The 12,846-nt window shown below is 44.6% G+C and overlaps 1 pseudogene; it reads left to right on the forward strand.

The window, feature by feature from the left end:
- Positions 1 to 215: 215 nt before the first annotated feature.
- On the forward strand, positions 216 to 11,631 carry LOC102250511 (annotated as a pseudogene).
- Positions 11,632 to 12,846: the final 1,215 nt, after the last annotated feature.

The raw sequence follows: 12,846 nt of genomic DNA on the forward strand, positions 1-12,846 counted from the left end.
TGTAACCTAGCATTTCTTTTTTTTTTTTTTGAGACAAAACTGTCAATTTGGATATTAAAGCAAATATGTATCATAATTTATAACTAAGATCCCTAAAGGAAATTGATGCTAGCAGATATTGATTACACCGCTGGACCAAATGCCTAATAAATAACAAAAGATTCTTCATCAGAATATCACAGAGCTTTAGCCCTTTGCCTCATTGCACTGCCCAGACACCGCTCAGGCTGTGGCACCATGAAGATCTGGACTTCGGAGCACGTCTTTGACCACCATGGGAAACTGTTACAACAACCGCAATGCAGAAATACCCAAACCCTATGAACCCAAGTGTGATTGGAGATGATGTACTGGACAGGCATAGAGATCTTTCTGGAAAGCTGCACAGCCGTAGACTGCTCAGCACAGAGTGGGGACTGCCTTCCACTGAAATCTCTGATAGGTGTGGCAGGAACCAAAATACATGTGCAAGACCATTCTGAGGTTGACTCTGTAGAGAAAACAATGGAACGAAAATCCACTAATATTTCATTTGCAAATATGGTTTCAGTAGATGAGAGACTTATACACAAACCCCATCCTCAAGACCCAGAAAAAAGTTTCCACTCCAGAGGCCATAATCACTGTGAAAGGAGCCAGTCTCAGAAGTCATCTCTGGCAAGTACGATATCTCAAATGCTAACAGAGGCCAAGAAGCAATGGAATGGCTAATGCATAGATTAAACACTGACATTAAGAACTGATTGCTTCGACAGGAGGGAGCATACAGATGCCAATGGCAGCAGCAGCATTTGTAGAGCAAGCATGTCAAACTCGCAGCCTGCAACGAATATTTATTTACTCATTTATTTCAGCCCTTTGTATTCAGCATATCTCTATCGAAATAAACCTACGTTTCTATGAAAATTGAAGCTTTTGGTTTTTTCTTTTGCGGCCCACATAAATTTAAAACTTGTTTATTTGGCCCATGTTAGCCTTTGAGTTTGACATGCTTGTTGTAGAGAAATGATGGAAGTTGATATATAACACCCAGTCCCAGATCTCTACTAGCTGGCGTTATAATTATTTGTCATTTAAAAAATACAACTATGTTTTAGGTTGAATTTTTTAAAAAATAAGTTTAAAAAAGGTTATGTGATTCAATCAAAACAAAGAGGTACAGTGTTTCTAAATAAAAGGGAACAGTGAAATTATTAATGTTGTTTGAAATGACTGTCTGGCTTTGAGGGTTCCATTATTTATGTAAAAATTAAACAATTTTTTAAGTACTTGGAAATTGGTGTTAGCTTATTAAATCTTCTTCAGGTAGAATTTTAAAGCTTTTCATGCATTGGAACTCTACCGAGCTTTGGAGCAACCCCAGGACAAAGCAGAGCCACCTGCAAATAGACACAAATGCCCTGCTGAGGAAAACTTCAAGAGGGAACTTTCTAAGGAGAAATTGTATCGTTTTAAAAGATATTAATTAGTATAAAATAACTTGCTTTGCTATAAACCACCATTAAAAACTACAGTGTTTTAATTTGGTACTAAAATGACATTTGTTAACGTAAAAACATTCAAACCTGTAAAGAATTTGTGAGTTTATTTGAGCCAGTCGACAATTGACGGGAAGCAGTATCTCAATGGATTGGGATAGTGCTCTGAGTATGGTGGGTTTTCATCTATTTTTATACATTGCAATCAAAGGAGGAGATGTAGGTGGGTTACATGAAATCCATTGGTGATAGATTAGAGAGGCGGGAGAAAGCAAAGCGGGTAGGATAGGGTGTAGGATAGCCAACAGTCAACAATTAACATGATAACAATGAAGGAATTAGTGGTATCTGTCCTGGCGCCCAGGCACATTAGCTTGTTCTGCAAGGGGTCCGGAAAAAGGGAAGTTACAAGCTACCCAGACATTTCAAGGATATGTTATTATAGATGCAAAAAGACAGATAGGCTCAGTTAAGGTAAAGGTTGACCTTGTCAGTGAAGATACCAGCTAGGATGTAACTACCCACCATAACTGCTTTTAGTTAAAGTTCCATTTCAGACCATCCTTTGAGGTGACTTTAGGTCTCTGAGTTTCAAGACCGCCATGTGGCCCCTTTTGTCCACACATTTTGGGAGTGAAAATTATCAGTCAAGTAAAATATAACTCCAACAAAAATATGATTTGATTCTATTAAAGAGTACTATTGATTTGCCAAAGTTTTGTAACTTAGTGAAGGTGTTGCCTTCCTTGGATTTGTACTCTAGGAGTCAGTGTGCTGTATTGTGGGCTGGTTATGTTAACTGAAAAAATAAAGTCATTACTGAATTTTGCTTCACTCTAAACTTAAAAAATAAAAATAAAAATCACACAGCCTTAAACAGCAAAGTCCAAGTCTTAGGGGTCTAGGAACAGAGCCTGGAGCTGCTGCACACTGGACTTGGCTTCTCAATGTCGTCCTGATTCCTCAGCAGGAAGGCAGAAAGGGCAGCCGGAGGAGGAAGGAGGAAGGTGGGGGAGGGGCAAAAAAAGGCAGAGGTAATGGAGTTGGTTAGGAAGGAGGCGCTTTACGTGATTGGGCACATTTTTTAAAGCTAATAGTTAAACAACAACAAAATAACCCTGGTTTTGTAAGGTGTTTGATAATTACAAAAAAACAACAACAACACCCTAGATTTTAGAAGCCGCATTTCAATAATGTTTAAAGAATATATTGTTTGGTATGATCCCAGAGTTTAACTATAAGATATGGTATACTTTATTTACATATTTAGTAAATGCTTCTAGCAGTTCTCTAGTAAGCAAAGGCAAAAGGTCCCCTCATGCCTGGTCACTTGAGGCAGCAGGGTCCTGGCGATGGCTGGACTCCCAAGGGCACAGTGTGCCAATGCATCAAGTCCCAACTCCCAGCCTAGTGGCATCACCTTGGTAGGTTGAATTGGCCATGGTAAGAGTATTTACATCACAGAAATTGGCAAACAATCAGAACTTTTAATTTTTTCAGAGATCTGTGGTTAAACATTTGCCAATGTACTGCTGATTGAGAGATCCTCTTAACAATAGAAGTATAAGGTGGTGGCCACCTGTGGTGTTGGAGAAAAGGGTGTAACTGGTCCCCATTTTTTGGTGGTAAGTAGTACTGGAGGATTGTCAGGATGAATAGATCTATTAACATAAAGTGCTGAAGCTCCTTCAGGGTGAGAAGGTGCTGTCTGCTCGTCCCCTGCTTACTGAAATTCACATTAGGGAGATCTGTTAGGAGAATCATGGGGTGATCCCAAGCAAAACCCAGCTTAGCAAAGGGCAACAAGGTCATGATATAAAATTACCCTGAGGAAAAGGGGTAATTTAGACTGGTCCAGACTCAACCCAAAGGACTTGAAGGTTCAGGAGGGCCTATAGGTTCCCCAGCTGTGTCATTCCTCAGAGGTTTCATGCCTTGGGCACCCATGGCTATGAACTAGAAGCTAACATGTGAAGCACCTTTGCAATGTTTCAGAGAGTACGGAAGTCATTGGTTCAACAGCACAGAATAGTCTTCAAGAGCAATACATACTAGGAAGCAATGAGTGGTGAAGGAATGACCAGTTTCTGGTGCTATGCATGCCTGACATCTGAAAGCAGGACTAAAGCACTATCCCAAGTAAACTCCTTCAGTTTTTCAACAAATAAGTGGAAGGAGACATCCCTTCAGAATTCGTGAAGGAAACACTGGGCTTCATGCTAATGAGATAGTGTGAGTGCTCAAGCCATCACAGGATAAGCAGAGACCCTTTTATGTGTAGATATGGAAGAAAATAGATTCCAGTAGTAATAATAATTATCATAAGATGTTGGTGTTGTGGATGACTATTTTTACACTCTGTTTTCTACAGTTATTTAAGAAAATTAACACCTAAGCCCTTATGCTTTACTACTGGATCAAAAACATTCAAATTCCTCCCAATGGCAGGAAGTTGCTCCCAGACCCAAAGAGTTGGCACTTTCTGGCTAATGAGGGAACCACTTGGACTGTACCCTGCAGTTTCAACCACTCCAGGGTTTGGCCCATGCGAGGCCCCAGGATTCTACCATGGGACAAGTACGGGGCCTGGGAAGGTGATGGGCTGTCAGCCTCAGCAGGACTGGGAAGAGAAACACATCACTTAATATAGTGCCAGGGCCTTGCTTAATATAGAGCAATGCCCTGGCACTATATTGAGTGGGACTGTGGCTGATCTTTTCTTTTTCTTAAATGTTTTTAATGCCATGTTCTTATAATAAAAAAAAGAGAGGCAAAAACAAGATTGGCTAACAGGTAGTAGATAAAATCTCTATTATTTCAAGTAGGGACTCCACAGTCAAGATGAGACTCTGTACTATTTTCCTTGCTGAGTGTCTGGGGGGGAATTTTTTTGTGGGTATGAGGTGGGGGAGAGAGGACTTTTCTTCTAACATGAACTTGACTCCAACTCCTTGTTGCCCCAGCTCCACCTGCCTGTCTGCCCCACCACCGTGTGGATGACAAGCTCCTCTGTGGCAGACAGAGGCAAGGGCAAGAACCATTCAAGAGCAGACTTAATAACTCCCTCTCCACATGCTAACATGGGATCAATGTGATCTAAATTGAAATATGTGGTTGAATGGCTTTCTGAAAAAGTCCTGTGCCTGTAAGTCTTTACAAAAGTTAAAATCCTTCAGGGAAAGGGAGGGGTGGGGAAGAAGAATGCTCCTGTGGACGGTATTGTGCCTCTCACTCTTTTCACAGAGATGACAGAGAAGAGAATGAATTTTGTTGCTGATGGAATGGGAAGTGGTATTTGAGGAATCAAGGTAATCTCCGGAAAGCAACCTGAGTGATGAAGGCCTGGGCATTTGTCCTTTATTAGGGACGACAACTCCATGGGGAGAAGCGAGGGACAGAAAGTGAAACAGGGAAGAAGGTTGACACATGAGAGTGCGCCTGACTGCCAGACCTCAGACCACTCCTCTGAGAACCCACTGAAAACACGCCTCAGGGTCATTCAGCCTGGAGAGAAAGGGCTATAAATGAATCTATCAGCTCTTATCTCAGGCATAGGGTGTATTTGTGTGAACCTTTCACACTCACCATCAACAGGGAAGCCCTAGAACCGAATGCAAGAGTTCTGAGCACAGGCGTGTAGCTGGGTCAGCCGTGGGCAAACTACGGCCCGCGGGCCGGATCCGGCCCGTGTGGATGACAACTCCTCTGTGGCAGACAGAGGCAAGGGCAAGAACCATTCAAGAGCAGACTTAATAACTCCCTCTCCACATGCTAACATGGGATCAATGTGATCTAAATTGAAATATGTGGTTGAATGGCTTTCTGAAAAAGTCCTGTGCCTGTAAGTCTTTACAAAAGTTAAAATCCTTCAGGGAAAGGGAGGGGTGGGGAAGAAGAATGCTCCTGTGGACGGTATTGTGCCTCTCTTTTCACAGAGATGACAGAGAAGAGAATGAATTTTGTTGCTGATGGAATGGGAAGTGGTATTTGAGGAATCAAGGTAATCTCCGGAAAGCAACCTGAGTGATGAAGGCCTGGGCATTTGTCCTTTATTAGGGACGACAACTCCATGGGGAGAAGCGAGGGACAGAAAGTGAAACAGGGAAGAAGGTTGACACATGAGAGTGCGCCTGACTGCCAGACCTCAGACCACTCCTCTGAGAACCCACTGAAAACACGCCTCAGGGTCATTCAGCCTGGAGAGAAAGGGCTATAAATGAATCTATCAGCTCTTATCTCAGGCATAGGGTGTATTTGTGTGAACCTTTCACACTCACCATCAACAGGGAAGCCCTAGAACCGAATGCAAGAGTTCTGAGCACAGGCGTGTAGCTGGGTCAGCCGTGGGCAAACTACGGCCCGCGGGCCGGATCCGGCCCGTTTGAAATGAATAAAACTAAAAAAAAAAAGACCGTACCCTTTTATGTAATGATGTTTACTTTGAATTTATATTAGTTCACACAAACACTCCATCCATGCTTTTGTTCCGGCCCTCCGGTCCAGTTTAAGAACCCATTGTGGCCCTCGAGTCAAAAAGTTTGCCCACCCCTATTAGAGTGTGTCCTTGCCCTCAAGGACTCTGTAATGGGCTGGGGTAGGAAACAAGGTATTCATTCACTGAACAGCTAGAGAAATGGCAGGAACGTGTACCACGCTCAAAAAGTTTGCCCACCCCTGAGCTGGGTGCTGTCAGGTGGCACTGGCATGGAGTTGATGGTGGCGTATGTGTATCTGGTCACCATAGCAGCCTTGGGACCTGGAGCTATAGGCTCACCTTCACCTGGCTAACTCCTACTGATGCTTCAGAAGTCAGACCAGACCCTCCTCCCTCACGAAACCTTCTCTGACAAGCCACTCCTCCATCCTTCCACTAAACTGATTCACTTAATAATGCAAACATTGCCAAGTTATTCCAGCCAAAAAGTTCTTAGAGTCTATCAAGTAAATTACTTTCAACATGTTGATTTAACACAGCACAAACATATACCCAAGATAGACTCTATATTGATTTTTAAATTCTTGTTCACTGTGGCAGAAATTGATAGTTATGCCCAAGTATTCATTTTCCTTCTTATATAGTAATATAGTAATACTAATAGTTTTTATCTGGGCACATGGCCTCCCAGAATGCATTTCCCAGGCTCTCTTACAACAAGGTGTAGCCACATCACTCAGTTCTGACCAACAGTATGTGAGCGGAGGTGAGCAGTGCAAATACCAAGATGGGTCCTTAAAGGGAAATGGTGAGTGCTCCCTTATTCCTTTCTCCCTTCCCACAGGTTTGAATGTGGGTGGATAAGAGCAGCACTTTCAGGATGGAGGAACAAAGAGATGGAAGGAGCCTGGGCCCTTCCCCCTGGTGCTTCTCTCCCAGCCCTGAATGCTGGATCCAGACTGTTAGGTGAGGAAAAGGTACACATCACACATTCGTTGCCTAAATGAAAAAACTGTGTTGACTGTCTTACATACTTAGGACTTCCTAAGCTCTAGGAGCTCAGAGTAGGGATATGGAGATAAAAGATGTAGTCCTTAGCTAAAGAAAGCTGTTAGCCTGGTAAGGAGGGAGACTATAAAAAGTTACATACACACACGTATGACAACTGATGACAGAATTAACTACAGGTGCCATGTGAGTGCATGTGAGAGGAGGTGATGTCCATTCTGACTTCTAAACAAGGCAAAGGAGTTACTGAGATATGAAGGGCAAAAGGAACAGCATAAACAAAGACAGAAAGCCAAGACAGAGCTTGGTGCTTCCAGGGAGAGGCAAGGCATTGGCTCTGTGGTCAGACTGTGTGGGTTCAAATCTTAGTCTAACACTGACTGGCTATAGGGAGTTACCTAGGCAAGTTACTTACGCCCTCTGAGTCCTCCTCCTAGAGTTGTCATTAGGACTAAATGAGATAACCCGTATACAATCCTTAGCACTGTACTTGACTTGTAGTACAGAGTAGGCTCAGTGAATATTAGCTTTAAAAAAGAGAAAAGTTGGTAGGTATGATTGGAACCCCGAGGGCAAAGTGAAGTTACCAGAGATGAGACTAGAGCAGTGGTTGGCAAACTCATTAGTCAACAGAGCCAAATATCAACAGTACAACGATTGAAATTTCTTTTGAGAGACAAATTTTTTAAACTTAAACTATATAGGTAGGTACATTGTTATTAACTTAATTAGGGTACTCCTAAGACTTAGGAAGAGCCACACTCAAGGGGCCAAAGAGCCACGTGTGGCTCGCGAGCCACAGTTTGCCGACCACCAGACTAGAGGACAGTCTGTAACCACATCGTCAGAGAGATGGATTTCATCCTGGAGCCTAAGGGATTTTAGGCAGGAAATCGACATATTCAGATAGGTTTCTGCCTCAAGAGCTCAATTTGACAGCAGAGTAACATGGTCAGAAAGCGCTTGGCCTTCTTTCTAAATGAATCCTGGCTTTTCACAAAGAAGCATTATTCCACACATTGCACACTCTATTTTGTAAATTCTAATAGTGAAACTGGGTGAACTGAGTAATATAAACAGGTTACCTACCTGGTAATGACAATTCACAACTGCCTTATCTTTGTCTAAAAGGAAAGCTTATTACAGCAAAATCTTGATATAATGGACAAATTTGGGCGAGGGGGTGTCCATTAAAACCAAAAGTCCTTTATATAATAAAGTAGGTTTTTTGAATTTGTATACTAAAAATTAACAAATTAGTTAGTTTACCTGTTTTTACTTATGTAAACACATTTGTGTAATTAAAATTAAGTATATATGAAAAGTTTAATTTCATAGAAAAGTTTTCTATATGTATTACTATAATCTTAAATTTATAGGAGCAAGTGGGGGTCCTGTGGGGCAGGAGGCCTGGCCTTCGCAGTGCGGTGGGGGTGGAGGCAGAGGCGCGGGGAGGGTGGCATGAGAAACTGCACAAAGGCTCCCACAGCCTCCAGCAAACTCAACCCAGAGCCTCTACCCCCAGCCCCCACCCCCCTCCCACTACCCCCGCACTGCCGCCCTGGAAGGGGAAAGAGAAGCCCTGTCGCTGCCACCACGATGCCAAAACAGAAGAAGCAGACTCAGCTGCATCCACCGCCCCAGGACCACCCAGCCTTGTGGGCCCTCCCCCCATGGCCAATGGAAAGCCTGGTGACCCCAAGTCAGCCCAAGCTGGAATGACATGAGAGGACTTGAAACAAGCAGCCAGAAGAAGGGAATGGTAGGAAACTGCTCCAGGCTCAGGAATCGAGGGCAGTCCCGGGGGCTGGGTGGACAGATGCACAAGAAGCAGCACCAAATGCATCTCCTGCTCAGCAGTCAGTGGTGACGGGGAGGAGGACCCAGGAGGCAGTTGAAGGAGCAAAGATGGGGTCCTAAGGCGAGTCTCTGGAGGCTGGATCAGCAGAAAGAGTGCATACTTCACCCCAGTGATGAAACACATGTCCACCATCAGTGGAATGGATAAATAAGTTGCTGTGTGTGCATGCAATGGGATGCTACACTGCAATGAAAATGAGTGAACTCCTGCTACACAACCTGCACGAATCTCACAAACATGATGTTGACCGAAAGGAGCTAGACACAAAAGAATACAGGCTCTCCTCCAGAGGTCCTCAGGATCAAGGGGACTGATGATTCCACCACTGCCAGGTCTCCCACCTCCTCCCGGGGGCAGAGGCCCAATTTGGGAAGGCTTGGGCCCCAGGTCTCGCACATATGGTCATGGTTGGTGGGGGGTCAGTGTTGAGCCTCCTTTTCCTGGGCCAGAAGGTAGTCCCCCCCAGGGGAGGTTTTCAAAAAGAATAGAGACATCCTCAAAGGCTCAAAAGCTGGTCTCTTGTCAAGAATACCTGCCCCCCAAGGGTGAACCCCAGGTTATGGAAGACAAACTTAACTGCCCAGTCTGCTGACACTTTGCCAAAAAAGGCCACTGTCGATATGAGGACCTCTGTGCCTTCTACCACCCAGGCGTCAAGGGACCTCGTCTGTGAGACTGAGCCCTCCCAGCGGAGCTGGAGGGAGCCCTCGTGACCTAGGCCATGTGTTTCCCTGTGGCAGCTACTGTGAGGCTGTTCCACCCACTGCCCTCCCTCAGTGACACCACCCCCGTCCACCACCTCCCCCATTTGGGGTTCAGAGTTGCTTTCATCACTTGGGGTGAGGTGTGCACTCTTTCTGCTGATCCAGCCTCCAGAGACTCGCCTTCAGGACCCCATCTTTGCTACCTCAACTGCCTTCTGGGTCCTCCCCCGCTCCAGAGACTCGCCTTAGGACCCCATCTTTGCTCCTTCAACTGCCTCCTGGGTCCTCCTCCCCGTCACCACTGACTGCTGAGCAGGAGATGCATTTGGTGCTGCTTCTTGTGCATCTGTCCATCCAGCCTCTGGGACTGCCCTCGATTCCTGAGTCTGGAGCAGTTTCCCACCATTCCCTTCTGGATGCTTGTTTCAAGTCCTCTCATGTGCGAACCCCTGTCCCCCATGTTAGCAGCTGCTCTGAGGAACTCCCAGGTTGACTGACCTGGGGTCAAGTTTGGAGGACTGGAACAGAGTCACTTCCTGAAAGGCCACTCTCCCTGCTCTTGGATTTCGTAGTTTCTCCATCAGTAGCAGGGCCCCCACTGCTGTGGCCTGTGATCGCTGTGCTTGGTGAACGCATCACCCCGTAGCCTTTCTTGGTGCCGGGGCATTTCTGCGGCTTCCCCACTAGAGTGTTTCTGCCAGAACGAGTGAGACTCTTGGTGCCCTCTAGGCTCTCCCCACCCCCAACACAGGAGCACCGGGAACTTCTGCGAGACTGCCACCCTGGCCTCCCCATGCTTCTGGTGTTGCTTTTTCTGGGTTTGATGGGCCCATGAGATGTGCTCTAAGCCTCTGGTGGGCCTCCCCTATTTCCTCTACAGCCTGTTTTCCTTAGACTATCCTTAGACTATGTCACTGGAGGCCAAGGGCCTTCCGTTTGAATTCTGTGACTCTCCACCTGGACAGTCCTGCCGCCCTCTCCCGACCCCCGTCCCTGCGTCGCTGCTGCTGGTTGTTTTCTCTGAAAACGGCAATGAGCAGACTCAGTCTTGAACTGGCCCTGAGGACAGGGTTCAGGAGTTGTGTGGGCAAGAGAGAGGGTGAGAGCTGTTGGAGAACTGATAATGAATTTTTTTTCTTTTTAATGTGTTTTTGTTTTTTATTAGTAATAAATGCAGTGGAAACTATATATATATATATATATATATATACACACACACACACACACACCACACACACACACACACATACATACTGAGTAGGTCTAGTAAATGCGTGCATTCACCTCTCACCACTAGGAAACAAATGCACAGGCTGGGGCTTGGCTTGGGGGCGTGGCTCAGCACAGTTAAAACTGCTGCAGAAAGTCATAGCAGGCGACAGCAGAACCAATTACCATGCACTGTGCGGTGTTACCACGTGATAATCACCCACTAAACACTGTTAATGAGTGGTGACTATGGAATTATATATGTAGACTATAGCTGTAAACATGTAATATTTATTTATGTCGGCAAAATTACTAGTGTTTTTCCAACGTCTGGCGTATTCTCTAAAATTTGTTAAAAATAACAGTGAAGCCCAGCCGGCCAGAGTGGTTCAGTGGTTGAGCATCCACCTACGAACCAGGAGGTCTCAGTACAGTTCCCAGTTAGGATACATGCCCTGGTTGCAGGCTCAATCCCCAATGTGGGGTGTGCAGGTGGCTGCCAATCAATGATTCTCTGTCATCATTGTTGTTTCTCTCTCTCCCTCTCCCTTTCTCTTTGAAATCAATAAAAAAATATTTTTAAAAATAACAGTGAATTAATAATAATAAATAACCTGTTAATTTAATTATAAGCAAATCTTGGTTAAACTCATTTTAAAATTAACAGAGTGTTAATTTTTATATATGACATACGGGCCAGAAACTTTGTCTATTAAATCCGAAGTGCATTAAATTGAGGTCCTAAAAACCGAGGGTTTACTGTATTTCTTTTGCCATTATTATTCCATTACAGCCTAAATTCCCACTTCCTGTCTTGCTAAGGAAAATGTCCATGGTCAGAGGACCAAGAGTACCATTTTCCATCTGAATGAGATTAAGCGGACAGAGGGCTCCCTCATCGCAGGGCTAAATTCACTGAAGCGCTTCTCACGATGAAACCTGACTTGCGTTTGTCTGGTTGTTCCATGCAAGCATATCAGAAAAATGCTCAGGCCTTTGCCCATTTGTTAACAACCTTCAGAACATCCCAATCTATTGACCAGAGCTCTGGGAGCAGAGGGCTCCTGTGCGGGCGTTCTCTGATACATCGCCACCTGGTGTTCAACCTGTCATGTAGTGATTTTCCTTCCTTCAGAAAGGGTGAGTACCAAAAATATTGTGACTCTTTTCCTTTAATAAAGAATGCCAAATAAGGTCTGCACACTTTCCTGTAAAATATCTCCACAACTGCACTAAGGGAAATAAATAACATAAGCAAATCTTTGCAGAAAGGTGGGTTGATTTTATTTCTCAAATAAAATCACCACAAATCATGATTTCATGGAGTTTCTCCATAGGCAGTGAGTGTACCCAAATTCACCAAAATCCTGAAAGCTTCCCAGGAAAGACAATAAAAAGCACTAGAATACCACTTCTATTTTCTGGAAGGATAACCAGTTAGGTCAGCAGAGCCTCAGCTATAAAGGCATAGGCGACCCTTGGTCTTTGCATTATGCATTTTATAATAATGGTGATCAGGCACTGAAGAAGAAAATTACATGAATCACACCAGGAGACATACACAAGCTGGGAATTCTCTGCCTCTGCAAAGAGTACCCATCCATCATGGGTTCACTTCTGATCTTCCAGGCCCCTCCTATCTGAAAGTCTAACTTTTCATGGGAATTCACAGTTAAGTCTCTCAATTACTGGAGACTGAGTCCTGTCCCCTCATTAGCAGGGCAATCACCCGTTGTGTCACATGCATGGCTAACGTCCATTCTAGCTTCTCCATCACTTCGCTCTCGGTACTCTAAATTAGTGTTTTCCCATGGCACAGCAAGAAGGGAGGAGCAAAACCTCTTCTCACTCTTTGAATGTCTCATGGATTCCTTGCCCTCAAAACATTCTAGAGACAGGTGGCAGAGCTCCCCAGGACTCTAATTGCCTCTGGCAAAACAGAGCACTGCAGCATGGCCACTCAGAGGTGGGGAACATGAAAATCAGACAGATTTCATTAATTCCAACATCCCTTAGTCATGAGCTTACCAAACCTTTCAATGATTTCTGCCTTTGAAAAGCAGAAATTATTCATTCACAGGTTGGAGCAAGCTTCACGATTATTGTTATAGTTCCTCAATGTCAGCTACTAAACTAGGAAAACACCTGGAG

This window comes from Myotis brandtii, unplaced genomic scaffold, assembly GCF_000412655.1.
Source record: "Myotis brandtii unplaced genomic scaffold, ASM41265v1 scaffold179, whole genome shotgun sequence".
In the NCBI taxonomy this organism is placed as follows: domain Eukaryota; kingdom Metazoa; phylum Chordata; class Mammalia; order Chiroptera; family Vespertilionidae; genus Myotis; species Myotis brandtii.